This window comes from Pyrus communis, chromosome 10, assembly GCF_041283825.1.
Source record: "Pyrus communis isolate YQ-2024b chromosome 10, ASM4128382v1, whole genome shotgun sequence".
Classification (NCBI taxonomy): Eukaryota; Viridiplantae; Streptophyta; class Magnoliopsida; order Rosales; family Rosaceae; genus Pyrus; species Pyrus communis.
Window position 1 is genome coordinate 25,725,109 of NC_142574.1, and position 9,892 is coordinate 25,735,000.

Here is a 9,892-nt window from a genome sequence, read left to right on the forward strand (position 1 = left end):
AGTGAATTATTTATTGAGATCAGAAATTCTATCATGGTATACTGAGCCTTTCTGTCTAACGACAAAAGATCCTTGTTTTTTTTTTTCTTCCGCATCACTGTTTCCATGGCTGAAACTAATAATGTCAATCCTATTTTTCCCCCTCCTGCAACTTCATCCGTCAATCCCTTCTCCTCTTCCATGACTACCATAGTGAATATTAAGCTTGATCGTGCCAACTATCCTCTATGGTTGGCGCAGATTTTGCCAATACTGAAGAGTCGTGACCTGATGGGTTACGTCGACGGCTCTCTGGACTGTCCTCCGAAACACTTGGCTGGAAATACTGCTGTCAATCCGGAGTATGTTACATGGGTGCAACGCGATCAAATGGTTCTGAGTTGGATCAATGGCTCGCTGACTGCTTCCGTTCTAGCAACTGTTGCCAGCAAACGCACATCTCGTGCGTCATGGGAGGCTCTTGAGCAGCGTTATGCATCCACTTCTCAGAATCGCATTCTCTTTCTGCGCAATGAATTGCTCCTGACCAAAAAAGGCGATCTCTCAGTAGCTGATTACTTGGATCGTGTCAATGCTATTTCCGATAATCTTGCCCTCGCCGGACAACCAGTAAGTGATAATGAACTGGTTCAAATTATTCTTAATAACCTTGGACCTGCATTCGAGATGACTGTCAATGCAGCTAAGGCACGTGATACTCCGATCACGTATCCAACCCTTGAAGCCCTCCTTTTGACCACGGAGAGGCGCATGATGGAACAAACTGTACCTATGGTGGAAGCTACTCCAGTCAATGCTTTTGTAGCTGCAAGAGGACGTGGTGGACGTTCTCGTGGAAATGGACGTGGTGGTTTTCCGTCCAATCGAGGTGGTGCTTCTCCTATCAACCAGCGAGGTTTCTTTCCTCGCAACACTAATCAGCGTAATCCTGCCGTTAATGGGGAACGCTTCAATACAAGTGGAGAGCGAATCACTTGTCAAATTTGTGGTAAGCCTGGCCATCCTGCTCTAGATTGTTATCAGCGCATGAATGGTGCTTATGAAGGACGTATTCCAACCAAACGTCTTACTGCTATGGCCTCTTCACCAGTTACTTTGAATCGACAACAAAATGGCACTTGGTTACTGGATACAGGAGCTAATGCCCATGTCACTCCTGATATTCAAAATCTGGTAAATCCGAAGGAGTACAATGGTAATGAGAATATCGGTGGTGTAGGTAATGATACTGGCATTTCCATTAAACATTATGGTTCGAATAAAATCAGTACTAAGGCTTGCTCATTTGAACTAAACAATATCCTTCATTGTCCATCCGCCTCCACTAGCCTTATTTCTGCCCATAAATTCACTCTTGATAACCATTGCTACCTACTAATATTTCCTCATTTTTTCCTTGTCAAGGACCTCAAGACCCAGAAGACGCTTTTCCGAGGGAGATGTGAGAATGGGTTATACCCATTTCCAGGTGGCAATGGATTACCCCAGTATCCTATTTCAACGTTCTTAGGTGTTAGAGTCTCAGCCAAAAAAATGGCATTCTCGTCTTGGTCATCCTGCGTCTTCAATAATTAAGTTTTTAATTTCAAATAATCAAGTACCAAGTCATGGTACTGCCGATGTACTGTTTTGTGATTCTTGTCTTTTGGGCAAGAGTACCAAACTTCCCTTTAGCAAGTCCGAGTCTGTGTCTCACTCTCCTTTGGAACTTTTGCATTCCGATGTGTGGTGTTCACCAGTTATATCAATTGAAGGTTTTCGTTATTATGTTTTGTTTGTCGATGATTTTTCTCGCTATTCTTGGATTTTTCCCATGAAACACAAATCTGAAGTATTTGGCATTTTTGTCACATTTAAGGCGCATGTTGAAAAAATGTTTAACACATTCATTAAAACCCTTCAATGTGATGAAGGTGGTGAGTATAAGAGTCAAGCCTTTAAACAGTTTCTTGCGACTCAAGGTATTTCCCAACGGTTTTCATGCCCTAAACATCCTGAGCAAAATGGAATGGCGGAACGAAAACATCGCCACATAGTCGAAACTAGTGTTGTCATGCTTTCCCATGCCCACATCCCTGACAAATATTGGTTTGATGCCTGTTTGACAGCCACATATCTAATTAATAGGTTACCAACTAAGGTTTTGTCAAACAAATCTCCATATGAAAAGCTTTTTCATCGAACACCGATTTATGTATCCTTTAAAGTCTTTGGGTGTAAATGTTTTCCTTGGTTGACACCCTATGCCAAACACAAACTTCAACCCAAGTCTAAGTCTTGTGTTTTCTTAGGATATTCGTTGAATCACCAAGGATACAAGTGTTTGGATTTATCCACGAGACGAGTGTATTTGTCTCGCCATGTATTATTCGATGAGGATTCCTTTCCCTTCCAGGAACTTACATCTCTCAAGGAAAATGTCTGCACAAAAGGTATCTCTCCACCCTCTGAGCTTCTTTTTCATTTTTCAGATCCTCTCCCTGGTACAACAACTAACCACAGTCTAGCCCCACCCAATGTCCAACCCGCCACTACAACTAGGTTCCCAGATACTCCACCACTAAATGAACCACCTGCTCCTACTCCCAATCTTGCCCCCATTTCCAGTTCTCGTGAACCTCTCCCAAACTAAGATGAGCAAGAAATAGTTGCTGCTGTCCCTGTGAACCCAACTCCGTCACAACCCTGTGATCCCGTGCTGATTCCTGACCCCCCTCTCATCCATCCTATGACCACCCGGTCTAAAGCTGGGATACAAAAGCCAAACCCGAAATATGCTTTGTATGTTAATACTGACACTCTGGTGGCAGAACCAACATGTTTTAGTCAGGCCATAAAGCATAAAGAATGGAGGAATGCAATGGCTCAAGAATTCAGTGCCTTGCAGCGCTGTGGTATGTGGACTCTTGTGCCTTACCATCGTGCCATGAACTTATTGCCAAACAAGTGGGTTTTCAAGATTAAACGGCGTGCAGATGGCTTGATTGAGCGCCATAAGGCTAGGCTTGTGGCTAATGGCTTTCATCAACAATCCGGGATCGACTATACGGAGACCTTTAGTCCAGTTGTCAAGCATAGTACCATTAGACTTGTGTTGAGTCTGGCAGTTTCACGGAGGTGGCATGTTCGACAGTTGGACGTTCAGAATGCATTTTTGCATGGGTATTTGAATGAGGATGTGTACATGAAGCAACCACCAGGTTTTGTTGATAACCAGTATCCTAACTATGTTTGTAAACTACAACGTAGTTTATATGGTTTAAAACAGGCGCCTAGGGCCTGGTTTCAACGATTTTCTGAGTTTCTCCTTCAGTTAGGGTTCCAAGAATCCATGTGTGACTACTCCTTGTTTGTTTTTAATCAAAGAGGAGTTTATTTGATTTTGCTTATTTATGTGGATGACATATTGCTCACAGGAAACAACACTACTCAAATGGCATGGTTGATCACGAAGCTTAGCACTTTGTTTTCCATGAAAGACTTGGGTCCCCTTAGTTATTTCTTGGGAGTTCAAGCCACTTACGTTGGTCACAACCTGCATTTGACTCAATCCAAGTATGATCTGGACTTGCTTGAGCGAACGAAGTTTAAAGATGCCAAGCCAATTTCCACTCCAGTTTCTACAGGCCAAAAATTGAGTGCTTATGTTGGTGAACCCTACAAACATCCTGAGCAATATCGTAGTGTCGTTGGTGCATTGCAATATTTAACCATCACGAGACCGGATCTCTCATATGCTGTTAACCAGGTGTGCCAATTTATGCACTCCCCCAAGGACACTCATTGGATGGCAGTGAAACGTATCCTGCGATATTTAAAGGCCACGTATGATCATGGTCTTGTCTATAAACCTGGAGATATGCAACTGCATGCTTTTTCTGATGCCGACTATGCGGGCAATCCTGATACCCGTCACTCTACAGGAGGTTTTTGTATTTATTTGGGGTCCAATCTGGTGTCTTGGAGCTCAAAGAAACAGAAGACTGTCTCTCGATCAAGTACAGAAGCTGAATATAGGCAACTAGCCTACACGGCTGCTGAGCTATCTTGGTTCAGGTCATTATTCAAAGACCTTCATCTGCATCTTCTTCTTCCCCACATATGGTGCGATAATGTCTCTTCCATAGCCTTAGCTTCTAATCCAGTATTTCATTCGCGGACAAAACACTTAGAGGTTGATTATCACTATGTCCGTGAGAAGGTGGTTCGAAAGCAGCTTCTGATACATTTTATTTGTTCTCAAGATCAACTCGCTGATCTGTTTACAAAGGGCTTGTCCTCCTCGCGTTTCAAGTTTTTGGTGTCCAAGCTTCCAGTTGTTTCTCGGCCTGTCAGCTTGCGGGGGGCTGTTAGACCAAGTCCGAGTTACAAGATTCCAGCTCATGTTTAAACTCTAAAGTGCCTGCCATCATTACAACTATAGTGGACATGTGATTGCTGACTCATGAACAGCAGGGAGGACAGTAACCTGGACACAAGGAATACTGCACGTAGCTGCAATATTCCTTGACAGCAGACCTCATGTGCTCTGATGTGTTGCAGCATGGGCAGCAAGCACGCCAGTTTTAGTTTATTGTGTGTGTGTGTGTGTGTAAGATGTATATAAAACATCTAACTGTCATTTTGTAGGATAGATAACAAAGCCTTCCCGTAAGGCTGTGTAAGAAAGTGAATTATTTATTGAGATCAGAAATTCTATCAATCATGTGTGTGGCATCCGTGATCAATAATTTTAGGGGTTGAAATGAACAATTATTCTTTTAAAATATGAGATTCATAAGATTTTGTTTAATAGCATAATGATGCCGTTTGTATAAGACTTGATGCAATAATTTAGTCATTAAAAACTATTTGTTTGTTTGACATGGAAGAAGGACAAGCATCTGTACAAACTCATGCATGTGTAAAACTCTTGTACTTTTCAGATAAGATTTAAATATGGCAGAGGATAAGATAAATATGATTAAAGATATAATTTTAGATGCATGCCTCTCTAAAATATTGAAAGATGGACACGGTTTGAGTTTGAAGATGTTTTGTAAGAACTGCCTCCTTTACTAACATGCCTGCTCCTCTCAAGTCCTCTGCATGGAGCGAGACGGGTGATATTTTCACTTGCTCAACGTGGCCGGTTGGCTGAAAGTGAAAGTTTGGAAAAAGTCAATATTCTCTTTTATAAAATTCATTGAAATTCACCATTAATAAACTGATTCACAGTCTCGCCATATAACTTGTACCAAGTTGTTTTACTAATCATTTTCAGACGGACTCATGGACTTTGGAGGCAGGGACAAAGTTAGAAATTTCTTTTAGTAGGGACATCCTGAAAAATAACTAAAAATACCTACATGATAGGCGAGAGAAGGGTTTTTGGTTTGAATGACAAAACAAGAGCACCTTTGCCCATATTATGGAGTGAAGTAGTATGAAGGTATGTTGAACATTAGATGCATATATTTACTACAAAGATAATGCATGTATTTTATATAACTGAAATCTGTAATTTAACAAACGAATTACTTGAATGGGGGCATCTGCTCCCAATGAGCTTTGATTGGCTCTGTCCATGTTTGGAGGTGATTGAATCCATGCATTTCTTCGACCGGGTTACAAGCAAAGGGCTTGCAACCAACTGGTTCAGAGTATGTATGTAGCTGAGTTACCAACTGAGGCCATGGACTTTGGAAGTAGCAATATAATTGATGGCGATGGTAATTTTGACTCTTAGAATTGAATTGGAATGGATGACTTATTAGATTGCGCATCAACAGAGGCCTCATTTGATGATGATTAGAATTGGATTGGATTAGATGACTCATTAGATTTAACGTATGTTAAAATAAGAAATATATGTTAACTCGAAATCTTCTCTAAGCTGAAGATAGAAGATGAATTGTCGTGAAATTAAGAAACATATCATTTCCACTCCGAAAGCATAAGAACATGCCATTGAGAGAACTTTAGGTCAGGTTGTCCATTCCACTGACTTGTTGATATTATCAATATACTTCAATTACATAGTTGCATCGATATGCTTGTCAGACCATCTGAACTAACGAGATAAATACCAATAAATTAATAATTAATTAGATCAAAAGTAAATAACTTCATAACATCTTATTGAGAGGTTGAACAAGATACATATCAAATGGTCTGACTTAAAACTTTTCGAATTAAAGCATAATCGCAGTCAAGAACTACGCGTCTAATTAGCTTACTCTAATTTTCACTCTCTAGCCAATATTTCCAACAAGATTAGTGTTTTGATTTAAGCTATATAACTTGGTGCGCAATCAAATGTCAATCTTCCTAGTTTTCAATAGACTAAACGATTCCCTCTTATGTAGGTTGGTCAATTGAACATAGAGGTGCTCTGCTGCTCGGTTGAATATCTCTCTTCATAAATTAAAATATTCTAATATATTAATTTTAAAAATAAAAGGACAAAAAATAAATCCCAAGAATGCGCAAGAGGAAATTATAGATGTTGGAAGTCAAAGGCTGTATATATAGTACAAATATACGTATGCGAATCCAACTAATGAAGAAAAATGAGCTGTTTATCATCAAAGATTTGGGGTTTATTTTTCGTTTTGTTTAAAGGGAGTTTTAATGAAAAATCCACGGTATTGTTCACTTTAACGAAAACCATATTTTTACACTAAAAAGTCAAACTTGTTACTATTCATTTTACCCTTTATTTTGTCATTATCATTAAAACTCAAAGTTTTCAAACATTTTTCATTAGTTTTCCTTTATTTAAATTGTACCGGCTAATCAACATCAAAAGAGTAGTTGTGAATGGAAGAAATTTTACGGTGTGCAGGGAACACGGCTCCGCACATCAAATGTCATAAAATACAATTGGTTGGAATTTTTTTTTCTTCAAGTTTCTAACAATTATATTATGACATTTAGTGTAACAAGCCATGTTTCTGGCACACTAAAAAATCTCTCGTGAATGGAATAAGGAAGCAGAATGGTGGTTAATAATTGTCTAATCACCGTTCTGATATATAATAATTTGCAACTAGGAGGAGCAAAAGAGGTTCATATTTAAAAGGCAAGATTTGGAAACAACTACTAGACTAATTGGCATGGTTGATGTTGAGAGAACTTGAGAGTTAGTAGCCACCAAATCTGCCTTATTAGATGGAGATTTTGACCCTTTCTGTCCGCATTACTTGACCTTGCCTCAAATGTTATCTTTGGAACATTATTATAAGCCTCCACTTGGATATTATGGACTTTTTAGGAGCATTTGCTATCTGATTGCTGTAAATCATAATTTGACATGATTGTATGTTTCGAATGAGCTATTTTGTTATATATATAAACTTGACAAGATTGTACACAACATAAATTCACATGAAAAATTACGGCTTCGAGCTTGGGTGGATCCGTTCGGATTGATCCAATTGAATCTGTTAAGATAATTTTTTGGTTCATGTCAAATTGCAGGTCACTCAGTAGTTAAACTTTTAAGAGTAAGAACAGTTTTCAGTAACTTTGGATGATAATTGATATGCGTGGTTGGTACTATGTAGTGTTATTTGTTTTCTTTTTCGTAAGCGTGTAGTCAAAATCATGGATTTAGAAGAGTTCTCAAACCACCCGTTAACAAACTGTTAACAAGCAGTTCGATTTTGGGTTACATTCTCCACCAGTTAGCAGAACGGTTCGTGTTGGCACCAGGCCTCACGTGAAGAAGAGGGTAAGCATGTGTTTTGGCCCAATTTGAAGCCCAAAACTCCAGACTTGTGCCAGCCCTGAGGAATGGTGGCATCTTGTTTGGCATAGTAGAGCCAATCCCAAGCATGCTTTCATTACTTGGTTGGTAATAAGGATTTATTAACTACCGCAGATTAACTACATAGAGTTTCAGAGAAACATCGAGTTGTGTTTTCAGTTACCACTCTACGGAAGAGACCGTCTCTTCAAAAATTGGAGTCTTACCAGAGGGGTTTCGTGTCAGCTGCTGCAGGAGTCCTGCGGCACTAGTTCAAGTTGATATGCAAGTGGGAGAGACAGGCAGACTGAGCTTTGATTGTAATCCTCAAGTTAGTAACTTGTCAAAAACTCACAGCCTCCAATAATATCTGTCACATTGACATAAAATAAATATATCCAAAGTTTGTGTAAGGGGTTATTCGTGTTACAGTACAAGGATAAATCACAAACCCATAAAATATCAAAATATGGTATCCTCATTATCGAACACATTTTGAAAGGTTAGAAGGACAAAGAAGTTGTAAAAAGTTCATCTCTCGTTGTATTATCTCAAGATCACTTGTGGCATCCTCATCAGCCATGATTCTAGCAGCAAAATCACCATACTTCTCCAAGAAGCTCTCAACTGAGCGAATATAGCTTATATGTTATACCTATAAACCCTAAAGCAGCCATATCCTGCAAGCACAATCTTTCTGCCAACCGTACTTATATCAACTTATTTCTTCTAAGGCCATCTCCAACTGAGGGCTGGCCAGAGGGCTCGTTTTAGCCCTCTGGCCCTCCAATATATTAGGCCATCTCCAACCGATGGCTGGCCAGAGGGCTCGACTCCTTTTATCCCTCTGACCTTCCAAGATTATCCAAGATATTAATATTTTAATAAACAGTACATGACCATATTTGCCTCCGTCTCTAACCGAGGGCCAAACATAATTTATTATTTAAATTTAAAAACTACAACAACTTAAATTAAAAAACTACAACGATAATTGGCCCAAAAAAACCAAAAAAATTAGAACTTAAATTTAATGAATGGTTTAGGTATTTATAGGAAAAAAAAAAAATTTTAAGAATTAAAAAAAAAAAATTGGCCCAAAAAACCAAAAAAAAAAAAAAAAAAAAAAAAAAAGAAAAAAAAATTTGAATACAACGGCTAGCTGACTAGCCGTTGTATTCAAAATTTTTTTTAAGCAATCCTGTCGGTTATAACCGAAAGGAATACATTTAATTTTTAATATAAATATATTCCTGTCGGTTATAATCGACATGAATGCTATATTTTCTGGCCAGCCTCGGGCTGGCTGGCAAGCAACTAGCCCTCTAGCCCTCTAGCCCTCTCCGATTCTGTGGGGCTCTCTCAGATTCCACATCCTTTTGACCTATCCCTCGATTGGAGACGGTTTTCGGGCTATTTTCGACCCTCTGGACCCTTCGGTTGGAGATGACCTTAATATTTTAATGAATAGTACATGGCTATAGTTGCCCCCATCTCCAACCGAGGGCCAAATGGTCTTAAGGCCAAACATAATTTATTATTTAAATTTAAAAACTACAACAACATAAATTTAAAAAGGGTGAAAATTAAGTGAGAAATAGTGTAGGAATGACTTAGATATTTATAGGAAAAAAAAGGGGAATTTTTTAAATTCATTAAAAAAAATTTGGCCCAAAAAAAGAAAAAAGAAAAAAAAAAAAGAATTCAATGGTAACTGGCCGTTGGATTCAAATTTTTGGCCTACTATTCGTGTCGGTTATAATCAACACTATTGCTCTTATTCCTGTCGGTTATATCCGATAGTTTTAAGCAAAAATTTTGACCAGCTCGAGGCTGGCTGGAATGGGCCAACCCTTTGGCCTTTTCAGATTTTGTGGGGCCCACGAGCCCTCTGGTCTAGTCCTTGGTTGGAGACGGTTTTCGGATTATTTTCTACCCTCTAACCCTCTGGATCCTTCGGTTGGAGATGGCCTAAAAAATATTACTTGTAGCAGGCCAATAAACAGCATGCATTTTTCGAGCCAATTCTATGGACTAGTATGAACTTCGACATGAATAATGGTAATTATTGTATCCAACAATCAGCTTAAATTACCTTAGAAGCGTTGCCAACGAGCTCGCTTTGAAGCTTTATTACTTTCTCTTCTGCATTGTACGTCCCTT